This window comes from Artemia franciscana, chromosome 13 (genome assembly GCF_032884065.1).
Source record: "Artemia franciscana chromosome 13, ASM3288406v1, whole genome shotgun sequence".
Taxonomy (NCBI): Eukaryota; Metazoa; Arthropoda; class Branchiopoda; order Anostraca; family Artemiidae; genus Artemia; species Artemia franciscana.
Window position 1 is genome coordinate 28,169,751 of NC_088875.1, and position 27,641 is coordinate 28,197,391.

General features: G+C 35.9%; 1 protein-coding gene across 1 annotated transcript in view; it reads right to left on the reverse strand.

Annotated features, from left to right (window-relative positions):
- The window catches only part of LOC136034763 (uncharacterized), a 55,390-nt gene that overhangs the window by 22,235 nt on the left and 5,514 nt on the right, over positions 1 to 27,641 (reverse strand). The gene's annotated exons all lie outside the window — the stretch shown is intronic.

Here is a 27,641-nt window from a genome sequence, read left to right on the forward strand (position 1 = left end):
AGAGCTCTGAGTCACGAGGTTCTTCTAAATATCAAAATTCATTAAGATCCGATCACCCACTCGTAGGTTAAAACTACATCACTTTTTGTAATTTTCCTCTCCCTATAGCCCCCCAGGTGCGTGAATCGGGGAAAACGACTTTATCAAGTCAATTTGTGCAGCTCCCTGACACGCCTACCAATTTTCATCGTCCTAGCACGTCCAGAAGCACCAAACTTGCCGAGGCACTGAACCCCACCCCCTAACTCCCCCAAAGAGAGCGGATCCAGTCCGGTTACGTCAATCACGAATATACGACATTTATAAGCGTTTTCCAAGATTTCCAGTTTCCCCCTCCAACTCCCCCAATGTAAACAGATCTGGTCGGGATTTGAAATAACAGCTCTGAGACATGAGTTTCTTCTAAATATCAAAGTTCATTAAGATCCGGTCACCCGTTATTAAGTTGAGGAAAATACCTCAATTTTCCTAATTTTTCCAACTTAACATCCTCTAGCTCCCCGAAAGAGAACAGATCCGTTCAAATTATGTCAATCACATATCTACAACTTGTGCTTATTCTTCCCATCAAGTTTCATTCTCCCCCAAAGAGAACGGATTATTATGTCAACGGATAATTAACAATTATGTCAATCACGTATTTTCTTCTTAAAGACCAGTGCACTTTGCAGCAAAGAAATTGCTGTAGATACTTTGAAAAAGCCTCATTCAATTTGAAACTGAAAGTACAAGTGCGCTTTTTATTGTCGGAAGCGATTGAAGGGCAACTACCACCCCTCTTACACCCACAATTACCCCAAACACGTCTAATCAAAATTTTGAGATAGCCATTTTCTTCAACTTAGTTGAAGCTTCCCTAAATTATATCTTTATGGGTGACACCCCCCCTCCATGACCCTTAGGATAAGGATTGTAAGTTATGCCCTGGGGCCCTATAAGGCTTATATAGAAAGGGTAATCGTATAAACGTCGGAGGGGGCTTATTAGACTGGTAATCAGAAGCTTTATTGCCCTTTTTAAGAATCAGAGTGATCGAAGAGTGGTTACCCCCTCCCTCCACCCCGAAAAAAGACCCTTGTATTTACCCTAAGTGCAAGCTCTAGAAGTTCTGGATAGCTAGAAACTAGTAGAAGAAATTTGTAGTAGAAACTTCGAAAAAACCTGATTCGATTGGAAATTGAAGTGGATAGTGCCCCTTTTAATAGTCAAAACTGATTGGAGGGGTACGAGCCTCCCTCACACGCCCATCATTTCTCAAACATATCCAATCAAAATTTTGAGATAGGTATTTTGTTCAGCGTAGCTAAAAGGTCCAGAAATTGTGCCTTTGAGGATGACAAACCCACCGACACCCTCGGGACCGTTGTTTTAAGTTATGCCCTGTGGGCACATAAGATTTTTATAGAAAGGCTGGTCGTATAAACTTCGGATGGGCTCAATGGAATGGTAATCAGAAGTAATAGTACCTTTTTAAAGTTTAAAGTGATCAAAGGGTGGATAGCACCCCCCCCCCACAAACAAACCAACCCACCTTGTATTTCCCACATCTGATAGAAGTCTTGAGATGGTCATTTGTTATCTTAAAACTTCAAAAAAGGGTCATTCAATTGGAAATTGAAAGGGTCTTTTTTCATAGTCAAAAGCGATTGGAGGGCAACAGGGCCCAGCCCCCCTCCATGCCCATAAATTCCCAAAACACAACTAATCAAAATTTTGAGATAGCCATTTTGTTCAGCGTTGTTGAAAAGTTTGAAAATTATGTTCTTTAAGCATGAAATCCCCTCATCCATAGAGCCCTCAGTTCAAGGGTTATAAGTTATGCCCCAAGGGCATATAAGGTTTTTATGGAAAGGACGGTCGTATAAATTCTGAGGGGGGCTCATTTGATTGGAAATTATATTTTCTAGTTCTCTTTTTAAGAGTTAAAGTGATCAGAGGTAAACCGTGCTCCTCCGTAAGTTTTATTTTCCAAATGTGCATCCCATGTAATTTTGAGATAGCCATTTATTCAAAAACAGTCTAAATATAATACAATAAAGCCTTCGGGGTGGACAGAATCTCCCTGGGTCTGGGGGGAGGGTTGTAAGCTATGCCCCAAGAGCATATATGGTTTTTATGGAAGGGTTGGTCGTGTGAATTTTAGAAGAGGCTCATTTCATTTGAAACGTACAGTTCTAGTTCTTCTTTAAAAGTCAAAGACGATGGAGAGCAGCTAGCCTTTCTCCCTAACATCTTCTTCCCCAAAACTCATTATATTGAAATTTTGAGATAGCCATTTTGTTACCAATGCTCCAGAAATCATATAACAATGTTTTTAGGGTGGATACAATCCCCAGAGCCCGTAGACAAGGGTTGTAAGTTATGCCCAGGGCATATAAGGTTTCTATGGAACGGACATTGTATAAACTTTGGATCTACTGGAGCTCATTTGATTGATTCTTTACCTTTCCGGGGTTTATCCTATACTTAGGAATAAGGATTTTAGTGATATTCGGGTGGCCCATTTCCGTTCTGGTAAATATCGTCTTTATCTTCCTATTTGGTTTAGGAATAAAAAACTAATAAATAAGTTTCACCTCCCGAATGAAAAGCTGACTGGTTTACACAAAAAGATTTCGGTAACAGCGTATCGGCGATTGTCGCCTCATCATGGCTTAATTCGTTTTTTTTTTCATTAAAATTGTTTATTTAACGTTATTGTCGATTAAATATTTTAGGTGATTTATTGTTGTTTGATTTTTTTTTTGTAATGTTGTTGTTGATTTTTGCTGGTGTTTACTCCACTATTTATATTTTATGTAAGTGGGTTATAAATATATATATATATATATATATATATATATATATATATATATATATATATATATATATATATATATATATATATATATATATATATATATATATATATATATATATATATATATATATATATATATATATATATATATATATATATATATATATATATATATATATATATATATATATATATATATATATTGGAAGTCGGAAGTTTTAATATCAAACAGTTCGTGGTAACGAACTGTAGTAAGGAGTGACCCGGCTCAATAGTAACCGAAACTCTAAAAAATGAAATTTTGATACCAATAGTCAAACAGTTCGTGGTAACGAACTGTAGTAAGGAGCGACCCGGCTCAATAGTAACCAAAACTCTAAAAAATGGAATTTTGATATAGATAGCTACATCAAAAGAATCGCATTTTAATGCTGATTTTAAATATATAAGTTTCATCAAGTTTAGTCTAACCCATCAAAAGTTACGAGCCTGAGAAAATTTACCTTATTTAGGAAAATAGGGGGAAACACCCCCTAAAAGTCGTAGGATCTTAACGAAAATGACACCATCAGATTCAGCGTATCAGAGAACCTGACTGTAGAAGTTTCAAGCTCCTATCTACAAAAATGTGGAATTTTGTATTTTTTGCCAGAAGACAAATCACGGATGCGTGTTTATTTGTTTGTTTTTTTGTTTTTTTTTTCCCCAGGGGTCATCGTATCGACCAAGTGGTCCTAGAATGTCGCAAGAGGGCTCATTCTAACGGAAATGAAAAGTTCTAGTGCCCTTTTTAAGTGACCAAAAAAATTGGAGGGCATCTAGGCCCCCTCCCACGCTCATTTTTTTCCGAAAGTCAATGGATCAAAATTTTGAGATAGCCCTTTTGTTCAGCATAGTCAAAAGCCATAATAACTATGTCTTTGGGAATGACTTACTCCCCCACAATCCCTGGGGGAGGGGCTGCAAGTTACAAACTTTGACCAGTGTTTACATATAATAATGGTTATTGGGAAGTGTAAAGACGTTTTCAGGGGGATTTTATTTTGTTTGGGGGTGGGGCTGAGGAGAGGGGGCTATGTTGGAGGATCTTCCCTTGGAGGAATCTGTCATGGGGGAAGAAAAATTCAATGAGAAGGGCGCAGGATTTTCTAGCATTACTATAAGAAAACAATAAAAAATAAACATGAAAACGTTTTTTCAAATGAAGTAGCATTGAACTACTTCTTCTAAAGAAGTAGCATTGAAACTTAAAACGAACAGAGATTATTACGCATATGAGGGGTTCTAAAAATACTTTAGCATAAAGAGCGAGGTATTTAGGAGGAGATAAATACCTTGCTCTTTATGCAAAAGTATTTTTAGTAATTTCAACTATTTATTCTACGGCCTTTTTGATTCAGGGGTCATTCTTAAAGAATTGGGACAAAACTTACGATTTAGTGTAAAGAGCGAGGTATTAACGAGGGTACAAACCCCCTCGTATACATAATAAAAACATAAGGTTATGAAAGTTTGTTACGTAAGTTAATACTTAAGTTACGTATATTTTTTACTAATAAAAACGTTCGTTAAAAATTAAAAGTTCTAGTTGCCTTTTTAAGTAACCGAAAAATTGGAGGGCAACTAGGCCTCCTTCTCCACGCCTTATTTCTCAAAATCGTCTGATCAAAACTAAGAAAAAGCCATTTAGCCAAAAAAAGAATTAATATACAAATTTCATTTTAATAATTTATGTGCGGAGAGCCAAAACCAAACATGCATTAATTCAAAAACGTTCAGAAATTAAATAAAAAAAACTAATTTTTTTAGCTGAAAGTAAGGAGCGACATTAAAACTTAAAACGAACAGAAATTACTCCGTATATGAAATGGGTTGCCCCCTCCGCAATCCCTCGCTCTTTACGCTAAAGTTTGACTCTTTGCCACAATTCTACTTTTTTTAAAAATTAAAAGCTTTAGCGTAAAGAGCAAGAGATTGCGGAGGGGACAACCCATTTCATATACGGAGTAATTTCTGTTCGTTTTAAGTTTTAATGTCGCTCCCTACTTTCAGCTAAAAAAATTAGTTTTTTTTATTTAATTACATCAAAAGGATCACATTTTAATGCTGATTTTAAATATACAACTTTCATCAAGATGAGCTATACCCATCAAAAGTTACGAACCTGAGAAAATTTGCCTCATTTTTAGAAAATAGGGGGAAACACCCCCTAAAAGTCATACAATCTTAACAAAAATCCCACCATCAGATTCAGCGTATAAGAGAACCTTATTGTCGAAGTTTCAAGCTCCTATCTACAAAAATGTGGAATTTCGCATTTTTTGCCAGAAGACAGATCACGTATGCGTGTTTATTTGTTTGTTTTTTGTTTTTTTTCCCCGGGGGTGATCGTATCGACTGAGTGGTCCTAGAATCTTGCGAGAGGGCTCATTCTAACAGAAATTAAAAGTTCTAGCGCCCTTTTTAAGTGACCAAAAAAATTGGAAGGCACCTGAGCCCCCTCCCCCGCAAAGTTTTTTCCCAAAGTCGCCAGATTAAAATTCTGAGATAGCCATTTTATTCACCATAGTCGAAAAAACTAATAACTATGTCTTTAGGTACAACTTACTTCCCCGTAGTCCCCGTGGGAGGGGCTGCAAGTTACAAACTTTGACCTGTGTTTACATATGATAATGGTTACTGGGAAGTGTACAGACGTTTTCAGGGGGATTTTTTTGGTTTAGGGGAGAGAGCTGAGGGGGGGGGGGTTACGTGGGAGGATATTTCCATGGAGAAACTTCTCATGGGGGAAGAGAATTTCAATGAAGGGGGCGCAGGATTTTCTAGCTTTATTTGAAAAAACAATGAAAAAATAAATATGAAAAGTTTTTTCTACTGAAAGTAAGAAGCAGCATTAAAACTTAAAAAGAACAAAAATTATTACGCATATGAGGGGTTTACCTCCTCGTTATACCTCACTCTTTACGCTAAAGTATTTTTAATAATTTCAACTATTTGTTCTACTGCCTTTGTGATTCAGAGGTCATTCTTAAGGAATTGGGACAAAATCTAAGCTTTAGTGTAAAGAGCGAGGTATCGACGAGGGTTGAACCCCTTCATATACACAATAAAAACATACGAATATAGAAGTTCGTTACGTAAGTTAATTCGTAAGTTACGTATACTTTTTACCAATGAAAATATTAGTAAAAAATTAAAAGTTCTAGTTGCTTTTTTAAGTAGTCAAAAACTTGGAGGGCAACTAGGCCTCCCCCCTCGCTTCTTTTTTCTCAAAATCTTCCGATTAATTGCAATTAAATAATATGCAAATTTCGTTTTAATTATTTGTGTACGGAGAGCCAAGATCAAAACATGCATTAGTTCAAAAACGTCCAGAAATTAAATAAAAAAAACAAGTTTTTTTAACGGAAAGTAAGGAGCGACATTAAAACTTAAAACGAACAGAAATTACTCCGTATATGAAAGGGGCTTTTCCTCCTCAACGCCCCGCTCTTTACGCTAAAGTTTCTTACTGTTTTAAAAAGTAGAGTTAAGAGAAAGGGTCGAACTTTAGCTAAAGAGCGAGGCGTTGAGGAGGAAAAGCCACTTTCATATACGGAGTAATTTCTGTTCGTTTTAAGTTTTAATGTCGCTTCTTACTTTCCGTTAAAAAAACTTGTTTTTTTGTTTAATCCATTTTAGGAGTTAAAAATGAATGAAAGAACATCAGCCCCCCCCCCCCAAGCTTATCATTCCCCAAAAAATATATTCAATCGAAATTTTAACAGAGCAATTTTGTTCAGCATTGTTGGAAGGTTATTTACTGGGGATGTCAACCTCCCCACAGTCCTGAACAAAAGGGCTGTAAGTTATGCAATTTGTTCATTGTTCACATATAGTATATATTATTGAACAAAGTATACATGTTTGAAATTTACTTTCCAAGAAGATGAAGTGTATTCATGTTAATTAAACCGACAATCGACGGTCGTTTGTTTGTTCGTTTTTTATTTTTATTTTTTTTTTTAGTAAGCGCAAATTAGTATAAATTCAGTAATGTAAATTAGACTGACAACTCATGGTCACATATTTTTTTTTCAGTAAAGCCCAAATTATATTCTGGTCTTGAGAAGGCATGGTGGTTATCAGTCCTATTCATCTTAATTTTTGCTTGTTTTCAGTTTGACTCGTCGATTTATTGTGAATTCTGTTCGTTTTGAGTTTCCTTTATTTAATGATAGTGATTTGTGGTAGTTTTATGCTTGTAAGATTATTTGACTTTATTTTTGTTGATTTTTGGCTTAATGGAGCTGTATACTTTTCTTTCAAAAACCTATTTTGTGGATTTAAAAAAAATTAATATTAATATATGTGCGTCACTAAATATCATTAAGATCGAATCCAAAAGAAATACTACTACTAAGAACCACCCCTACTACTACTACAACAACTACTACTACTACTACAACGATCATTATTGCTACCACTATTACAAACACTACTAATTCTGTTACTAACGAGAACTTGCTTCAGCACCAAGCAGCCTGAGACCAACACAGCTGCACACATTCTTCATCTAAGCCAAATGTACAAAGTTCCACTCTACCTTTTTCGTGAAGCTCTATTTCTTTAAATCCTTCCTTTTGAACTCTTCGCACCTCCGATATAACGTGCCCTAGTTATGTCAATCTTTCTTTATTTATAGCCATTAAAAGTGGGATTGAAGCATATTTTTTCGTTTTCTTATACAGCTTCTGTTTGACATAAGGTCAGCCAAGCAAGTGCATAAAAATATCCGTAGATAATTTTTCTGGAGAATATCTAATAGACCCCTCTCTGCCCCTCGAACCGACAACGTGTGTGTGTGTGCGTGTGTGTGTGTGTGTGTGTGTGTGTTTGTGTGTGTATGTGTGTGTGTGTGTGTGTATGTGTGTGTGTGACCTAAGAGCATTACATATTCGCTTTTGCCGCAAAGCATAACTGTTCATTCGACTTGATTTTTCTTAATGATGTAGCATATCATGCAAATATCTCATGCCATTTTAGGGTTAGACGGCAACTCCTTGTAATTGCGACTGCCACGATAGACACACTAGGCCTCATTTCGCTATTGCTACCGCCTTCAATATCCAATAGAATAAAAGCATCCATTACTAGAGAATAATATCCTTGATGTCGACGTGCTGGACTCTTTTTTAATACTAAAGCAAATCTAGTAAGTCACCCTCACCTATAAATATTGGACCACGATCAATTTTTTTTAGAAGCGGGACTGCCCCATTTACTAACCTACAATAACATTCCCTTTTAGGTAACAATCAAGTAAATCCGGATTTGGCAGGGTTTCGAAGGTTTTTCCCTACACTCTTAGGTTTTTAAGTAAATTACACATGCTTCGCTTAGAAAACCTTCTCTATTACGTAACAACCAAAGGTAAACATACCCTATTACGTACCATGCACCTGAATATTTTAGAAAACAATCCCAACTATGAAACAACCAAAATTGAACACTCTGTATTACGTAACAACCAAAAATAAAAAAGCCCTATTACGGAACAACCAAAGAAATCTTTTAGAAAACATTTCTTATTACGTAACAACAAAAAGTAAACGCTTCTTAACATGCAACTGCATCTTTTAGAAAACATTCCATATTACGTAACCAGCACCTGCATCTTGCCCTGAGGGAATCACTGTTAGGCCTTCTTCGTCATCTTAAATCATTAAAAGAAGAAAGGAATAGTGGCTATGTGCGCACATAAAGTTCTTATGGCGTCAATACTAAGATCAATTCTTCGCTATCAGTGTTCCTAGTCGAACCGGCTTAGTCTTCTTAACGTTAATTCAAAGGAAATAACTTCTGCTTTAATTAGTACACGTTTAATAGGTGACGAATACTAAGAGAAGACTGAATTGAAAGATAAATGTAAACACTCTGCTATTTATGGGTGCCATCAGTTAACTTATTTATCTAATTAAGAATTGCAAGTGCTGCAAAAAACTTCTGGTTCTCAGGCCTTAATTAGTCGTATTTTTATCATGCCTTGTGCCTTAGTGGACTGCCGAAAATGATTGGGCTAATAATAAATAATTGGGTTAATAATTGGGCTACTAATAATAATGATTGGGCTAATAATTGGCCAAATGATTGGGCAAAAATAAAAGTGTGCTGGGAAAGACTCCAAACAACTGAAATCAGGGTCAATACTTGGGTAACATAGCACGCAATCCCTCAATATGGATTAAACTTGTCTTGTTAATTTTTAATATACTAGTTTACGCACTGAATAAATTAGTAAAAAGACATTTGACTTACTATTCACTGTTTTCTTAAATGGTTGGCATTTCCTATAATTATGTTTTTGTAATGTCTGGTTAGGTTTTTCTTTCACTAAGAGATATAACTCCGCAATGATTATAGCTTCAAAGATAACCTAAAATCGTGTTATCCAGAGAAACTGACACCTCTGGAACCATCTTCGTAACGGAAAAAAATAAAGTTTTTTAAACCTGGAATTTTCTACTTCTATCATGTTTGTTCGGAGACAACTTTTCCAATTAAATTATAGTGTTTGAATATCGATGGCTTTTGCACTAAACCTTAGCACTAGAATTCAAGGATATTTGGGATTGTAAAAGGTTTTTCAAGGGACAGCGTTTTGATTCGGAGGGCTCAGTCGTCAATTGTAAAAATATATTTATTGCAAACAAAACTAATCAACCAAAGACTGCAGCTATAAAAAACAACAACAAAGAACTAGATAGCTATTACCGGTGCGGTATCAACAATTAGTGTACGAGACGAAACAGCCTGAGAAGCAAGTTCCTCAGATTTTTCTTTCAAAAGTTTTTTTTTCGTCAAAAGATGTAATGTCTTAGCATACTGATTGGCTAAAAAGTAGGTCTAATATTTCCTACCAGTTCAGTCTGGCGTTAGCTCAGTAAAGAATTTTTTTTTTTTACTTATCCCTCCCCGGGGGTGGTCACACACAGAATATCCATAAAAAACAAGAGCTAAGAGCTCATATGGCACTTATGACGAGGTCGGAAGAGCCAAGAGCTCATATGGTATGAGCCCTAGAAAAAGTTCTAAGAGTCAATAGATTGCTTTAAAAGGAAAATCAGAGGCTTAATGCCGGTTGAAATTTAAAATAAGAGCTCTGAGTCACGAGGTTCTTCTAAATATCAAAATTCATTAAGATCCGATCACCCACTCGTAGGTTAAAACTACATCACTTTTTGTAATTTTCCTCTCCCTATAGCCCCCCAGGTGCGTGAATCGGGGAAAACGACTTTATCAAGTCAATTTGTGCAGCTCCCTGACACGCCTACCAATTTTCATCGTCCTAGCACGTCCAGAAGCACCAAACTTGCCGAGGCACTGAACCCCACCCCCTAACTCCCCCAAAGAGAGCGGATCCAGTCCGGTTACGTCAATCACGAATATACGACATTTATAAGCGTTTTCCAAGATTTCCAGTTTCCCCCTCCAACTCCCCCAATGTAAACAGATCTGGTCGGGATTTGAAATAACAGCTCTGAGACATGAGTTTCTTCTAAATATCAAAGTTCATTAAGATCCGGTCACCCGTTATTAAGTTGAGGAAAATACCTCAATTTTCCTAATTTTTCCAACTTAACATCCTCTAGCTCCCCGAAAGAGAACAGATCCGTTCAAATTATGTCAATCACATATCTACAACTTGTGCTTATTCTTCCCATCAAGTTTCATTCTCCCCCAAAGAGAACGGATTATTATGTCAACGGATAATTAACAATTATGTCAATCACGTATTTTCTTCTTAAAGACCAGTGCACTTTGCAGCAAAGAAATTGCTGTAGATACTTTGAAAAAGCCTCATTCAATTTGAAACTGAAAGTACAAGTGCGCTTTTTATTGTCGGAAGTGATTGAAGGGTGATCAACTAACACCCCTCTTACACCCACAATTACCCCAAACACGTCTAATCAAAATTTTAAGATAGCCATTTTCTTCAACTTAGTTGAAGCTTCCCTAAATTATATCTTTATGGGTGACACCCCCCCCCCCCTCCATGACCCTTAGGATAAGGGTTGTAAGTTATGCCCTGGGGCCCTATAAGGCTTATATAGAAAGGGTAATCGTATAAACGTCGGAGGGGGCTAATTAGACTGGTAATCAGAAGCTTTATTGCCCTTTTTAAGAATCAGAGTGATCGAAGAGTGGTTACCCCCTCCCTCCACCCCGAAAAAAGACCCTTGTATTTACCCTAAGTGCAAGCTCTAGAAGTTCTGGATAGCTAGAAACTAGTAGAAGAAATTTGTAGTAGAAACTTCAAAAAAACCTGATTCGATTGGAAATTGAAGTGGATAGTGCCCCTTTTAATAGTCAAAACTGATTGGAGGGGTACGAGCCTCCCTCACACGCCCATCATTTCTCAAACATATCCAATCAAAATTTTGAGATAGGTATTTTGTTCAGCGTAGCTAAAAGGTCCAGAAATTGTGCATTTGAGGATGACAAACCCACCGACACCCTCGGGACCGTTGTTTTAAGTTATGCCCTGTGGGCACATAAGATTTTTATAGAAAGGCTGGTCGTATAAACTTCGGATGGGCTCAATGGAATGGTAATCAGAAGTAATAGTACCTTTTTTAAAGTTTAAAGTGATCAAAGGGTGGATAGCACCCCCCCCCCACAAACAAACCAACCCACCTTGTATTTCCCACATCTGATAGAAGTCTTGAGATGGTCATTTGTTATCTTAAAACTTCAAAAAAGGGTCATTCAATTGGAAATTGAAAGGGTCTTTTTTCATAGTCAAAAGCGATTGGAGGGCAACAGGGCCCAGCCCCCCTCCATGCCCATAAATTCCCAAAACACAACTAATCAAAATTTTGAGATAGCCATTTTGTTCAGCGTTGTTGAAAAGTTTGAAAATTATGTTCTTTAAGCATGAAATCCCCTCATCCATAGAGCCCTCAGTTCAAGGGTTATAAGTTATGCCCCAAGGGCATATAAGGTTTTTATGGAAAGGACGGTCGTATAAATTCTGAGGGGGGCTCATTTGATTGGAAATTATATTTTCTAGTTCTCTTTTTAAGAGTTAAAGTGATCAGAGGTAAACCGTGCTCCTCCGTAAGTTTTATTTTCCAAATGTGCATCCCATGTAATTTTGAGATAGCCATTTATTCAAAAACAGTCTAAATATAATACAATAAAGCCTTCGGGGTGGACAGAATCTCCCTGGGTCTGGGGGGAGGGTTGTAAGCTATGCCCCAAGAGCATATATGGTTTTTATGGAAGGGTTGGTCGTGTGAATTTTAGAAGAGGCTCATTTCATTTGAAACGTACAGTTCTAGTTCTTCTTTAAAAGTCAAAGACGATGGAGAGCAGCTAGCCTTTCTCCCTAACATCTTCTTCCCCAAAACTCATTATATTGAAATTTTGAGATAGCCATTTTGTTACCAATGCTCCAGAAATCATATAACAATGTTTTTAGGGTGGATACAATCCCCAGAGCCCGTAGACAAGGGTTGTAAGTTATGCCCAGGGCATATAAGGTTTCTATGGACATTGTATAAACTTTGGATCTACTGGAGCTCATTTGATTGATTCTTTACCTTTCCGGGGTTTATCCTATACTTAGGAATAAGGATTTTAGTGATATTCGGGTGGCCTATTTCCGTTCTGGTAAATATCGTCTTTATCTTCCTATTTGGTTTAGGAATAAAAAATTAATAAATAAGTTTCACCTCCCGAATATTACTGAAAAGCTGACTGGTTTACACAAAAAGATTTCGGTAACAGCGTATCGGCGATTGTCGCCTCATCATGGCTTAATTCGTTTTTTTCATTAAAATTGTTTATTTAACGTTATTGTCGATTAAATATTTTAGGTGATTTATTGTTGTTTGATTTTTTTTTTGTAATGTTGTTGTTGATTTTTGCTGGTGTTTACTCCACTATTTATATTTTATGTAAGTGGGTTATAAATATATATATATATATATATATATATATATATATATATATATATATATATATATATATATATATATATATATATATATATATATATATATATATATATATATATATATATTATATATACAATATATATATATATATATATATATATATATATATATATATATATATATATATATATATATATATATATATATATATATTGGAAGTCGGAAGTTTTAATATCAAACAGTTCGTGGTAACGAACTGTAGTAAGGAGTGACCCGGCTCAATAGTAACCGAAACTCTAAAAAATGAAATTTTGATACCAATAGTCAAACAGTTCGTGGTAACGAACTGTAGTAAGGAGCGACCCGGCTCAATAGTAACCAAAACTCTAAAAAATGGAATTTTGATATCGATAGCTACATCAAAAGAATCGCATTTTAATGCTGATTTTAAATATATAAGTTTCATCAAGTTTAGTCTAACCCATCAAAAGTTACGAGCCTGAGAAAATTTACCTTATTTAGGAAAATAGGGGGAAACACCCCCTAAAAGTCGTAGGATCTTAACGAAAATGACACCATCAGATTCAGCGTATCAGAGAACCTGACTGTAGAAGTTTCAAGCTCCTATCTACAAAAATGTGGAATTTTGTATTTTTTGCCAGAAGACAAATCACGGATGCGTGTTTATTTGTTTGTTTTTTTGTTTTTTTTTTCCCCAGGGGTCATCGTATCGACCAAGTGGTCCTAGAATGTCGCAAGAGGGCTCATTCTAACGGAAATGAAAAGTTCTAGTGCCCTTTTTAAGTGACCAAAAAAATTGGAGGGCATCTAGGCCCCCTCCCACGCTCATTTTTTTCCGAAAGTCAACGGATCAAAATTCTGAGATAGCCCTTTTGTTCAGCATAGTCAAAAGCCATAATAACTATGTCTTTGGGAATGACTTACTCCCCCACAATCCCTGGGGGAGGGGCTGCAAGTTACAAACTTTGACCAGTGTTTACATATAATAATGGTTATTGGGAAGTGTAAAGACGTTTTCAGGGGGATTTTATTTTGTTTGGGGGTGGGGCTGAGGAGAGGGGGCTATGTTGGAGGATCTTCCCTTGGAGGAATCTGTCATGGGGGAAGAAAAATTCAATGAGAAGGGCGCAGGATTTTCTAGCATTACTATAAGAAAACAATAAAAAATAAACATGAAAACGTTTTTTCAAATGAAGTAGCATTGAACTACTTCTTCTAAAGAAGTAGCATTGAAACTTAAAACGAACAGAGATTATTACGCATATGAGGGGTTCTAAAAATACTTTAGCATAAAGAGCGAGGTATTTAGGAGGAGATAAATACCTTGCTCTTTATGCAAAAGTATTTTTAGTAATTTCAACTATTTATTCTACGGCCTTTTTGATTCAGGGGTCATTCTTAAAGAATTGGGACAAAACTTACGATTTAGTGTAAAGAGCGAGGTATTAACGAGGGTACAAACCCCCTCGTATACATAATAAAAACATAAGGTTATGAAAGTTTGTTACGTAAGTTAATACTTAAGTTACGTATATTTTTTACTAATAAAAACGTTCGTTAAAAATTAAAAGTTCTAGTTGCCTTTTTAAGTAACCGAAAAATTGGAGGGCAACTAGGCCTCCTTCTCCACGCCTTATTTCTCAAAATCGTCTGATCAAAACTAAGAAAAAGCCATTTAGCCAAAAAAAGAATTAATATACAAATTTCATTTTAATAATTTATGTGCGGAGAGCCAAAACCAAACATGCATTAATTCAAAAACGTTCAGAAATTAAATAAAAAAAACTAATTTTTTTAGCTGAAAGTAAGGAGCGACATTAAAACTTAAAACGAACAGAAATTACTCCGTATATGAAATGGGTTGCCCCCTCCGCAATCCCTCGCTCTTTACGCTAAAGTTTGACTCTTTGCCACAATTCTACTTTTTTTAAAAATTAAAAGCTTTAGCGTAAAGAGCAAGAGATTGCGGAGGGGACAACCCATTTCATATACGGAGTAATTTCTGTTCGTTTTAAGTTTTAATGTCGCTCCCTACTTTCAGCTAAAAAAATTAGTTTTTTTTATTTAATTACATCAAAAGGATCACATTTTAATGCTGATTTTAAATATACAACTTTCATCAAGATGAGCTATACCCATCAAAAGTTACGAACCTGAGAAAATTTGCCTCATTTTTAGAAAATAGGGGGAAACACCCCCTAAAAGTCATACAATCTTAACAAAAATCCCACCATCAGATTCAGCGTATAAGAAAACCTCATTGTCGAAGTTTCAAGCTCCTATCTACAAAAATGTGGAATTTCGCATTTTTTGCCAGAAGACAGATCACGTATGCGTGTTTATTTGTTTGTTTTTTGTTTTTTTTCCCCGGGGGTGATCGTATCGACTGAGTGGTCCTAGAATCTTGCGAGAGGGCTCATTCTAACAGAAATTAAAAGTTCTAGCGCCCTTTTTAAGTGACCAAAAAAATTGGAAGGCACCTGAGCCCCATCCCCCGCAAAGTTTTTTCCCAAAGTCGCCAGATTAAAATTCTGAGATAGCCATTTTATTCACCATAGTCGAAAAAACTAATAACTATGTCTTTAGGTACAACTTACTTCCCCGTAGTCCCCGTGGGAGGGGCTGCAAGTTACAAACTTTGACCTGTGTTTACATATGATAATGGTTACTGGGAAGTGTACAGACGTTTTCAGGGGGATTTTTTTGGTTTAGGGGAGAGAGCTGAGGGGGGGGGGGTTACGTGGGAGGATATTTCCATGGAGAAACTTCTCATGGGGGAAGAGAATTTCAATGAAGGGGGCGCAGGATTTTCTAGCTTTATTTGAAAAAACAATGAAACAAATAAATATGAAAAGTTTTTTCTACTGAAAGTAAGAAGCAGCATTAAAACTTAAAAAGAACAAAAATTATTACGCATATGAGGGGTTTACCTCCTCGTTATACCTCACTCTTTACGCTAAAGTATTTTTAATAATTTCAACTATTTGTTCTACTGCCTTTGTGATTCAGAGGTCATTCTTAAGGAATTGGGACAAAATCTAAGCTTTAGTGTAAAGAGCGAGGTATCGACGAGGGTTGAACCCCTTCATATACACAATAAAAACATACGAATATAGAAGTTCGTTACGTAAGTTAATTCGTAAGTTACGTATACTTTTTACCAATGAAAATATTAGTAAAAAATTAAAAGTTCTAGTTGCTTTTTAAGTAGTCAAAAACTTGGAGGGCAACTAGGCCTCCCCCTCGCTTCTTTTTTCTCAAAATCTTCCGATTAATTGCAATTAAATAATATGCAAATTTCGTTTTAATTATTTATGTACGGAGAGCCAAGATCAAAACATGCATTAGTTCAAAAACGTCCAGAAATTAAATAAAAAAAACAAGTTTTTTTAACGGAAAGTAAGGAGCGACATTAAAACTTAAAACGAACAGAAATTACTCCGTATATGAAAGGGGCTTTTCCTCCTCAACGCCCCGCTCTTTACGCTAAAGTTTCTTACTGTTTTAAAAAGTAGAGTTAAGAGAAAGGGTCGAACTTTAGCTAAAGAGCGAGGCGTTGAGGAGGAAAAGCCACTTTCATATACGGAGTAATTTCTGTTCGTTTTAAGTTTTAATGTCGCTTCTTACTTTCCGTTAAAAAAACTTGTTTTTTTGTTTAATCCATTTTAGGAGTTAAAAATGAATGAAAGAACATCAGCCCCCCCCCCCCAAGCTTATCATTCCCCAAAAAATATATTCAATCGAAATTTTAACAGAGCAATTTTGTTCAGCATTGTTGAAAGGTTATTTACTGGGGATGTCAACCTCCCCACAGTCCTGAACAAAAGGGCTGTAAGTTATGCAATTTGTTCATTGTTCACATATAGTATATATTATTGAACAAAGTATACATGTTTGAAATTTACTTTCCAAGAAGATGAAGTGTATTCATGTTAATTAAACCGACAATCGACGGTCGTTTGTTTGTTCGTTTTTTATTTTTATTTTTTTTTTTAGTAAGCGCAAATTAGTATAAATTCAGTAATGTAAATTAGACTGACAACTCATGGTCACATATTTTTTTTTCAGTAAAGCCCAAATTATATTCTGGTCTTGAGAAGGCATGGTGGTTATCAGTCCTATTCATCTTAATTTTTGCTTGTTTTCAGTTTGACTCGTCGATTTATTGTGAATTCTGTTCGTTTTGAGTTTCCTTTATTTAATGATAGTGATTTGTGGTAGTTTTATGCTTGTAAGATTATTTGACTTTATTTTTGTTGATTTTTGGCTTAATGGAGCTGTATACTTTTCTTTCAAAAACCTATTTTGTGGATTTAAAAAAAATTAATATTAATATATGTGCGTCACTAAATATCATTAAGATCGAATCCAAAAGAAATACTACTACTAAGAACCACCCCTACTACTACTACAACAACTACTACTACTACTACAACGATCATTATTGCTACCACTATTACAAACACTACTAATTCTGTTACTAACGAGAACTTGCTTCAGCACCAAGCAGCCTGAGACCAACACAGCTGCACACATTCTTCATCTAAGCCAAATGTACAAAGTTCCACTCTACCTTTTTCGTGAAGCTCTATTTCTTTAAATCCTTCCTTTTGAACTCTTCGCACCTCCGATATAACGTGCCCTAGCTATGTCAATCTTTCTTTATTTATAGCCATTAAAAGTGGGATTGAAGCATATTTTTTCGTTTTCTTATACAGCTTCTGTTTGACATAAGGTCAGCCAAGCAAGTGCATAAAAATATCCGTAGATAATTTTTCTGGAGAATATCTAATAGACCCCTCTCTGCCCCTCGAACCGACAACGTGTGTGTGTGTGCGTGTGTGTGTGTGTGTGTGTGTGTGTTTGTGTGTGTATGTGTGTGTGTGTGTGTGTATGTGTGTGTGTGACCTAAGAGCATTACATATTCGCTTTTGCTGCAAAGCATAACTGTTCATTCGACTTGATTTTTCTTAATGATGTAGCATATCATGCAAATATCTCATGCCATTTTAGGGTTAGACGGCAACTCCTTGTAATTTCGACTGCCACGATAGACACACTAGGCCTCATTTCGCTATTGCTACCGCCTTCAATATCCAATAGAATAAAAGCATCCATTACTAGAGAATAATATCCTTGATGTCGACGTGCTGGACTCTTTTTTAATACTAAAGCAAATCTAGTAAGTCACCCTCACCTATAAATATTGGACCACGATCAATTTTTTTTAGAAGCGGGACTGCCCCATTTACTAACCTACAATAACATTCCCTTTTAGGTAACAATCAAGTAAATCCGGATTTGGCAGGGTTTCGAAGGTTTTTCCCTACACTCTTAGGTTTTTAAGTAAATTACACATGCTTCGCTTAGAAAACCTTCTCTATTACGTAACAACCAAAGGTAAACATACCCTATTACGTACCATGCACCTGAATATTTTAGAAAACAATCCCAACTATGAAACAACCAAAATTGAACACTCTGTATTACGTAACAACCAAAAATAAAAAAGCCCTATTACGGAACAACCAAAGAAATCTTTTAGAAAACATTTCTTATTACGTAACAACAAAAAGTAAACGCTTCTTAACATGCAACTGCATCTTTTAGAAAACATTCCATATTACGTAACCAGCACCTGCATCTTGCCCTGAGGGAATCACTGTTAGGCCTTCTTCGTCATCTTAAATCATTAAAAGAAGAAAGGAATAGTGGCTATGTGCGCACATAAAGTTCTTATGGCGTCAATACTAAGATCAATTCTTCGCTATCAGTGTTCCTAGTCGAACCGGCTTAGTCTTCTTAACGTTAATTCAAAGGAAATAACTTCTGCTTTAATTAGTACACGTTTAATAGGTGACGAATACTAAGAGAAGACTGAATTGAAAGATAAATGTAAACACTCTGCTATTTATGGGTGCCATCAGTTAACTTATTTATCTAATTAAGAATTGCAAGTGCTGCAAAAAACTTCTGGTTCTCAGGCCTTAATTAGTCGTATTTTTATCATGCCTTGTGCCTTAGTGGACTGCCGAAAATGATTGGGCTAATAATAAATAATTGGGTTAATAATTGGGGTACTAATAATAATGATTGGGCTAATAATTGGCCAAATGATTGGGCAAAAATAAAAGTGTGCTGGGAAAGACTCCAAACAACTGAAATCAGGGTCAATACTTGGGTAACATAGCACGCAATCCCTCAATATGGATTAAACTTGTCTTGTTAATTTTTAATATACTAGTTTACGCACTGAATAAATTAGTAAAAAGACATTTGACTTACTATTCACTGTTTTCTTAAATGGTTGGCATTTCCTATAATTATGTTTTTGTAATGTCTGGTTAGGTTTTTCTTTCACTAAGAGATATAACTCCGCAATGATTATAGCTTCAAAGATAACCTAAAATCGTGTTATCCAGAGAAACTGACACCTCTGGAACCATCTTCGTAACGGAAAAAAATAAAGTTTTTTAAACCTGGAATTTTCTACTTCTATCATGTTTGTTCGGAGACAACTTTTCCAATTAAATTATAGTGTTTGAATATCGATGGCTTTTGCACTAAACCTTAGCACTAGAATTCAAGGATATTTGGGATTGTAAAAGGTTTTTCAAGGGACAGCGTTTTGATTCGGAGGGCTCAGTCGTCAATTGTAAAAATATATTTATTGCAAACAAAACTAATCAACCAAAGACTGCAGCTATAAAAAACAACAACAAAGAACTAGATAGCTATTACCGGTGCGGTATCAACAATTAGTGTACGAGACGAAACAGCCTGAGAAGCAAGTTCCTCAGATTTTTCTTTCAAAAGTTTTTTTTTCGTCAAAAGATGTAATGTCTTAGCATACTGATTGGCTAAAAAGTAGGTCTAATATTTCCTACCAGTTCAGTCTGGCGTTAGCTCAGTAAAGAATATTTTTTTTTACTTATCCCTCCCCGGGGGTGGTCACACACAGAATATCCATAAAAAACAAGAGCTAAGAGCTCATATGGCACTTATGACGAGGTCGGAAGAGCCAAGAGCTCATATGGTATGAGCCCTAGAAAAAGTTCTAAGAGTCAATAGATTGCTTTAAAAGGAAAATCAGAGGCTTAATGCCGGTTGAAATTTAAAATAAGAGCTCTGAGTCACGAGGTTCTTCTAAATATCAAAATTCATTAAGATCCGATCACCCACTCGTAAGTTAAAACTACATCACTTTTTGTAATTTTCCTCTCCCTATAGCCCCCCAGGTGCGTGAATCGGGGAAAACGACTTTATCAAGTCAATTTGTGCAGCTCCCTGACACGCCTACCAATTTTCATCGTCCTAGCACGTCCAGAAGCACCAAACTTGCCGAGGCACTGAACCCCACCCCCTAACTCCCCCAAAGAGAGCGGATCCAGTCCGGTTACGTCAATCACGAATATACGACATTTATAAGCGTTTTCCAAGATTTCCAGTTTCCCCTCCAACTCCCCCAATGTAAACAGATCTGGTCGGGATTTGAAATAACAGCTCTGAGACATGAGTTTCTTCTAAATATCAAAGTTCATTAAGATCCGGTCACCCGTTATTAAGTTGAGGAAAATACCTCAATTTTCCTAATTTTTCCAACTTAACATCCTCTAGCTCCCCGAAAGAGAACAGATCCGTTCAAATTATGTCAATCACATATCTACAACTTGTGCTTATTCTTCCCATCAAGTTTCATCCTCCCCCAAAGAGAACGGATTATTATGTCAACGGATAATTAACAATTATGTCAATCACGTATTTTCTTCTTAAAGACCAGTGCACTTTGCAGCAAAGAAATTGCTGTAGATACTTTGAAAAAGCCTCATTCAATTTGAAACTGAAAGTACAAGTGCGCTTTTTATTGTCGGAAGCGATTGAAGGGCAACTACCACCCCTCTTACACCCACAATTACCCCAAACACGTCTAATCAAAATTTTGAGATAGCCATTTTCTTCAACTTAGTTGAAGCTTCCCTAAATTATATCTTTATGGGTGACACCCCCCCCCCCCCCCCCCTCCATGACCCTCAGGATAAGGATTGTAAGTTATGCCCTGGGGCCCTATAAGGCTTATATAGAAAGGGTAATCGTATAAACGTCGGAGGGGGCTTATTAGACTGGTAATCAGAAGCTTTATTGCCCTTTTTAAGAATCAGAGTGATCGAAGAGTGGTTACCCCCTCCCTCCACCCCGAAAAAAGACCCTTGTATTTACCCTAAGTGCAAGCTCTAGAAGTTCTGGATAGCTAGAAACTAGTAGAAGAAATTTGTAGTAGAAACTTCAAAAAAACCTGATTCGATTGGAAATTGAAGTGGATAGTGCCCCTTTTAATAGTCAAAACTGATTGGAGGGGTACGAGCCTCCCTCACATGCCCATCATTTCTCAAACATATCCAATCAAAATTTTGAGATAGGTATTTTGTTCAGCGTAGCTAAAAGGTCCAGAAATTGTGCATTTGAGGATGACAAACCCACCGACACCCTCGGGACCGTTGTTTTAAGTTATGCCCTGTGGGCACATAAGATTTTTATAGAAAGGCTGGTTGTATAAACTTCGGATGGGCTCAATGGAATGGTAATCAGAAGTAATAGTACCTTTTTTAAAGTTTAAAGTGATCAAAGGGTGGATAGCACCCCCCCCCCCACAAACAAACCAACCCACCTTGTATTTCTCACATCTGATAGAAGTCTTGAGATTGTCATTTGTTATCTTAAAAACTTCAAAAAAGGGTCATTCAATTGGAAATTGAAAGGGTCTTTTTTCATAGTCAAAAGCAATTGGAGGGCAACAGGGCCCAGCCCCCCTCCATGCCCATAAATTTCCAAAACACAACTAATCAAAATTTTGAGATAGCCATTTTGTTCAGCATTGTTGAAAAGTTTGAAAATTATGTTCTTTAAGCATGAAATCCCCTCATCCATAGAGCCCTCAGTTCAAGGGTTATAAGTTATGCCCCAAGGGCATATAAGGTTTTTATGGAAAGGACGGTCGTATAAATTCTGAGGGGGGCTCATTTGATTGGAAATTATATTTTCTAGTTCTCTTTTTAAGAGTTAAAGTGATCAGAGGTAAACCGTGCTCCTCCGTAAGTTTTATTTTCCAAATGTGCATCCCATGTAATTTTGAGATAGCCATTTATTCAAAAACAGTCTAAATATAATACAATAAAGCCTTCGGGGTGGACAGAATCTCCCTGGGTCTGGGGGGAGGGTTGTAAGCTATGCCCCAAGAGCATATATGGTTTTTATGGAAGGGTTGGTCGTGTGAATTTTAGAAGAGGCTCATTTCATTTGAAACGTACAGTTCTAGTTCTTCTTTAAAAGTCAAAGACGATGGAGAGCATCTAGCCTTTCTCCCTAACATCTTCTTCCCCAAAACTCATTATATTGAAATTTTGAGATAGCCATTTTGTTACCAATGCTCCAGAAATCATATAACAATATTTTTAGGGTGGATACAATCCCCAGAGCCCGTAGACAAGGGTTGTAAGTTATGCCCAGGGCATATAAGGTTTCTATGGAACGGACATTGTATAAACTTTGGATCTACTGGAGCTCATTTGATTGATTCTTTACCTTTCCGGGGTTTATCCTATACTTAGGAATAAGGATTTTAGTGATATTCGGGTGGCCCATTTCCGTTCTGGTAAATATCGTCTTTATCTTCCTATTTGGTTTAGGAATAAAAAATTAATAAATAAGTTTCACCTCCCGAATATTACTGAAAAGCTGACTGGTTTACACAAAAAGATTTCGGTAACAGCGTATCGGCGATTGTCGCCTCATCATGGCTTAATTCGTTTTTTTCATTAAAATTGTTTATTTAACGTTATTGTCGATTAAATATTTTAGGTGATTTATTGTTGTTTGATTTTTTTTTTGTAATGTTGTTGTTGATTTTTGCTGGTGTTTACTCCACTATTTATATTTTATGTAAGTGGGTTATAAATATATATATATATATATATATATATATATATATATATATATATATATATATATATATATATATATATATATATATATATATATATATATATATATATATATATATATATTATATATACAATATATATATATATATATATATATATATATATATATATATATATATATATATATATATATATATATATATATTGGAAGTCGGAAGTTTTAATATCAAACAGTTCGTGGTAACGAACTGTAGTAAGGAGTGACCCGGCTCAATAGTAACCGAAACTCTAAAAAATGAAATTTTGATACCAATAGTCAAACAGTTCGTGGTAACGAACTGTAGTAAGGAGCGACCCGGCTCAATAGTAACCAAAACTCTAAAAAATGAAATTTTGATATAGATAGCTACATCAAAAGAATCGCATTTTAATGCTGATTTTAAATATATAAGTTTCATCAAGTTTAGTCTAACCCATCAAAAGTTACGAGCCTGAGAAAATTTACCTTATTTAGGAAAATAGGGGGAAACACCCCCTAAAAGTCGTAGGATCTTAACGAAAATGACACCATCAGATTCAGCGTATCAGAGAACCTGACTGTAGAAGTTTCAAGCTCCTATCTACAAAAATGTGGAATTTTGTATTTTTTGCCAGAAGACAAATCACGGATGCGTGTTTATTTGTTTGTTTTTTTGTTTTTTTTTTCCCCAGGGGTCATCGTATCGACCAAGTGGTCCTAGAATGTCGCAAGAGGGCTCATTCTAACGGAAATGAAAAGTTCTAGTGCCCTTTTTAAGTGACCAAAAAAATTGGAGGGCATCTAGGCCCCCTCCCACGCTCATTTTTTTCCGAAAGTCAACGGATCAAAATTCTGAGATAGCCCTTTTGTTCAGCATAGTCAAAAGCCATAATAACTATGTCTTTGGGAATGACTTACTCCCCCACAATCCCTGGGGGAGGGGCTGCAAGTTACAAACTTTGACCAGTGTTTACATATAATAATGGTTATTGGGAAGTGTAAAGACGTTTTCAGGGGGATTTTATTTTGTTTGGGGGTGGGGCTGAGGAGAGGGGGCTATGTTGGAGGATCTTCCCTTGGAGGAATCTGTCATGGGGGAAGAAAAATTCAATGAGAAGGGCGCAGGATTTTCTAGCATTACTATAAGAAAACAATAAAAAATAAACATGAAAACGTTTTTTCAAATGAAAGGAAGAAGTAGCATTGAAACTTAAAACGAACAGAGATTATTACGCATATGAGGGGTTCTAAAAATACTTTAGCATAAAGAGCGAGGTATTTAGGAGGAGATAAATACCTTGCTCTTTATGCAAAAGTATTTTTAGTAATTTCAACTATTTATTCTACGGCCTTTTTGATTCAGGGGTCATTCTTAAAGAATTGGGACAAAACTTACGATTTAGTGTAAAGAGCGAGGTATTAACGAGGGTACAAACCCCCTCGTATACATAATAAAAATATAAGGTTATGAAAGTTTGTTACGTAAGTTAATACTTAAGTTACGTATATTTTTTACTAATAAAAACGTTCGTTAAAAATTAAAAGTTCTAGTTGCCTTTTTAAGTAACCGAAAAATTGGAGGGCAACTAGGCCTCCTTCTCCACGCCTTATTTCTCAAAATCGTCTGATCAAAACTAAGAAAAAGCCATTTAGCCAAAAAAAGAATTAATATACAAATTTCATTTTAATAATTTATGTGCGGAGAGCCAAAACCAAACATGCATTAATTCAAAAACGTTCAGAAATTAAATAAAAAAAAACTAATTTTTTTAGCTGAAAGTAAGGAGCGACATTAAAACTTAAAACGAACAGAAATTACTCCGTATATGAAATGGGTTGCCCCCTCCGCAATCCCTCGCTCTTTACGCTAAAGTTTGACTCTTTGCCACAATTCTACTTTTTTTAAAAATTAAAAGCTTTAGCCTAAAGAGCAAGAGATTGCGGAGGGGACAACCCATTTCATATACGGAGTAATTTCTGTTCGTTTTAAGTTTTAATGTCGCTCCCTACTTTCAGCTAAAAAAATTAGTTTTTTTTATTTAATTACATCAAAAGGATCACATTTTAATGCTGATTTTAAATATACAACTTTCATCAAGATGAGCTATACCCATCAAAAGTTACGAACCTGAGAAAATTTGCCTCATTTTTAGAAAATAGGGGGAAACACCCCCTAAAAGTCATACAATCTTAACAAAAATCCCACCATCAGATTCAGCGTATAAGAAAACCTCATTGTCGAAGTTTCAAGCTCCTATCTACAAAAATGTGGAATTTCGCATTTTTTGCCAGAAGACAGATCACGTATGCGTGTTTATTTGTTTGTTTTTTGTTTTTTTTTCCCCGGGGGTGATCGTATCGACTGAGTGGTCCTAGAATCTTGCAAGAGGGCTCATTCTAACAGAAATTAAAAGTTCTAGCGCCCTTTTTAAGTGACCAAAAAAATTGGAAGGCACCTGAGCCCCCTCCCCCGCTAAGTTTTTTCCCAAAGTCGCCAGATTAAAATTCTGAGATAGCCATTTTATTCACCATAGTCGAAAAAACTAATAACTATGTCTTTAGGTACAACTTACTTCCCCGTAGTCCCCGTGGGAGGGGCTGCAAGTTACAAACTTTGACCTGTGTTTACATATGATAATGGTTACTGGGAAGTGTACAGACGTTTTCAGGGGGATTTTTTTGGTTTAGGGGAGAGAGCTGAGGGGGGGGGGGGTTACGTGGGAGGATATTTCCATGGAGAAACTTCTCATGGGGGAAGAGAATTTCAATGAAGGGGGCGCAGGATTTTCTAGCTTTATTTGAAAAAACAATGAAAAAATAAATATGAAAAGTTTTTTCTACTGAAAGTAAGAAGCAGCATTAAAACTTAAAAAGAACAAAAATTATTACGCATATGAGGGGTTTACCTCCTCGTTATACCTCACTCTTTACGCTAAAGTATTTTTAATAATTTCAACTATTTGTTCTACTGCCTTTGTGATTCAGAGGTCATTCTTAAGGAATTGGGACAAAATCTAAGCTTTAGTGTAAAGAGCGAGGTATCGACGAGGGTTGAACCCCTTCATATACACAATAAAAACATACGAATATAGAAGTTCGTTACGTAAGTTAATTCGTAAGTTACGTATACTTTTTACCAATGAAAATATTAGTAAAAAATTAAAAGTTCTAGTTGCTTTTTTAAGTAGTCAAAAACTTGGAGGGCAACTAGGCCTCCCCCCTCGCTTCTTTTTTCTCAAAATCTTCCGATTAATTGCAATTAAATAATATGCAAATTTCGTTTTAATTATTTATGTACGGAGAGCCAAGATCAAAACATGCATTAGTTCAAAAACGTCCAGAAATTAAATAAAAAAAACAAGTTTTTTAACGGAAAGTAAGGAGCGGCATTAAAACTTAAAACGAACAGAAATTACTCCGTATATGAAAGGGGCTTTTCCTCCTCAACGCCCCGCTCTTTACGCTAAAGTTTCTTACTGTTTTAAAAAGTAGAGTTAAGAGAAAGGGTCGAACTTTAGCTAAAGAGCGAGGCGTTGAGGAGGAAAAGCCACTTTCATATACGGAGTAATTTCTGTTCGTTTTAAGTTTTAATGTCGCTTCTTACTTTCCGTTAAAAAAACTTGTTTTTTTTGTTTAATCCATTTTAGGAGTTAAAAATGAATGAAAGAACATCAGCCCCCCCCCCCCCCAAGCTTATCATTCCCCAAAAAATATATTCAATCGAAATTTTAACAGAGCAATTTTGTTCAGCATTGTTGAAAGGTTATTTACTGGGGATGCCAACCTCCCCACAGTCCTGAACAAAAGGGCTGTAAGTTATGCAATTTGTTCATTGTTCACATATAGTATATATTATTGAACAAAGTATACATGTTTGAAATTTACTTTCCAAGAAGATGAAGTGTATTCATGTTAATTAAACCGACAATCGACGGTCGTTTGTTTGTTCGTTTTTTATTTTTATTTTTTTTTTTAGTAAGCGCAAATTAGTATAAATTCAGTAATGTAAATTAGACTGACAACTCATGGTCACATATTTTTTTTTCAGTAAAGCCCAAATTATATTCTGGTCTTGAGAAGGCATGGTGGTTATCAGTCCTATTCATCTTAATTTTTGCTTGTTTTCAGTTTGACTCGTCGATTTATTGTGAATTCTGTTCGTTTTGAGTTTCCTTTATTTAATGATAGTGATTTGTGGTAGTTTTATGCTTGTAAGATTATTTGACTTTATTTTTGTTGATTTTTGGCTTAATGGAGCTGTATACTTTTCTTTCAAAAACCTATTTTGTGGATTTAAAAAAAATTAATATTAATATATGTGCGTCACTAAATATCATTAAGATCGAATCCAAAAGAAATACTACTACTAAGAACCACCCCTACTACTACTACAACAACTACTACTACTACTACAACGATCATTATTGCTACCACTATTACAAACACTACTAATTCTGTTACTAACGAGAACTTGCTTCAGCACCAAGCAGCCTGAGACCAACACAGCTGCACACATTCTTCATCTAAGCCAAATGTACAAAGTTCCACTCTACCTTTTTCGTGAAGCTCTATTTCTTTAAATCCTTCCTTTTGAACTCTTCGCACCTCCGATATAACGTGCCCTAGCTATGTCAATCTTTCTTTATTTATAGCCATTAAAAGTGGGATTGAAGCATATTTTTTCGTTTTCTTATACAGCTTCTGTTTGACATAAGGTCAGCCAAGCAAGTGCATAAAAATATCCGTAGATAATTTTTCTGGAGAATATCTAATAGACCCCTCTCTTCCCCTCGAACCGACAACGTGTGTGTGTGTGCGTGTGTGTGTGTGTGTGTGTGTGTGTGTGTGTGTGTGTGTGTGTGTGTGTGTGTGTGTGTGTGTGTGTGTGTGTGTGTGTGTGTGTGTGTGTGTGTGTGTGTGTG